At 47.7% G+C, this 1,193-nt stretch overlaps 1 non-coding gene across 1 annotated transcript; it reads left to right on the plus strand.

Moving 5' to 3' along the window:
* The first annotated feature begins 305 nt into the window (after nt 1-305).
* Nucleotides 306-377, plus strand: trnag-ucc (transfer RNA glycine (anticodon UCC)). The gene has a single exon. It is a non-coding gene; the product is annotated as a tRNA-Gly (tRNA).
* The last annotated feature ends 816 nt before the right edge of the window (nt 378-1,193 follow it).

Consider the following 1,193-nt stretch of genomic DNA (forward strand, 5'->3'; position numbering starts at 1 on the left):
TGAAACACAATAACACAGTCTCAGGAGTTATTGGAAAAGCTCAGCAGGTCAGGCAGCATCTGTACAGAGAAATCAGCGTTAATGTTACAGCATCCGCAGTTCATTCGGGTTTGATTGCCACCCTCTCAGGGTAAGGGGCAGGGTATTTGGGACTGAGATGAGGAGACAGCACTTCACTCTAAGGCTCTGTCAGACCTGCTGAGATTCCCCAGCAATTTCATGTTTGGATTTCAGCCCCAATCCAGTTGGTGATGATCACGGCCTTGTTAAGTGTGTTAGGGAATGGGCAGGGAGCTGCTCGCTGGGTGATGGTGGTATAGTGGTGAGCATAGCTGTTTTCCAAGCAGTGGGCCCGGGTTTGAATCCCGGCCATCGCAGTGTTGCGGCTTTTAAATCGGTTTCTGAAGGAAAGCCACCGGGATATAACTGGATCTCTCAGATTGCTCCTTGCTTTTCCTGGCGATGGTTCCTGTGAATTGCAGTGTGGAACTGGGCGGCATTGTTCGGCATCTCGGAAGTTTTCCCCTCTGCTGCTTCCCATTTCTTATTGAAATATTGGTTGCAGCACAAGGATTGGTTTGTTTTGTTCGAAAAGTGAGAGACTGCTCCTGTCAGGAACCTGAAATAATTACAGAAGCTGCTGGAAACACTGAACAGTTCCAACAGCTTCTGTAGTGGTGGGGATGGAGGGTTAATGTGTCAAATCTACACAAGGATAAAATAAACTCCAGCCTCAAAACAGTCAGAGTTCCTAAGTTTTACAAACATCCGCATAGCATTTTTCTGAGCCATCAATTCCCCTTAAACCCTTCCAATGCTGAATAGCATCTTTCTGACTCTCACTTTGAGAGATGTCCCTCAGTGAGCTCCTCCACCATTCTTTCCATTTCACTGGGGACCCACTATCCACAGTCTCCAATCAAATGACCTGAACTCAGGCACACAGAGATCTTAAAGAGTGACACAATGCAGATAGGAAGTTGATTTCATTTCTGTTTCTGAGTCCAATCTTCACTCAGTGAGACAGAGTCAGGTATTCAAGGCTCCAACAAGAGCTGGATTCTGCTTCTGGTGATTGTCTTCATTCAGTGAGAAGGAGGGCCGTGGGCCGGAAGGAGCTCATCATTGTGCTTCGGGTTGTCTGCTCAGTCTGCAGCATTGCAGACCGTGGGAGGAGGGCAGTGGGAAAGGTA

This window comes from Chiloscyllium punctatum, chromosome 23 (genome assembly GCF_047496795.1).
Source record: "Chiloscyllium punctatum isolate Juve2018m chromosome 23, sChiPun1.3, whole genome shotgun sequence".
Taxonomy (NCBI): Eukaryota; Metazoa; Chordata; class Chondrichthyes; order Orectolobiformes; family Hemiscylliidae; genus Chiloscyllium; species Chiloscyllium punctatum.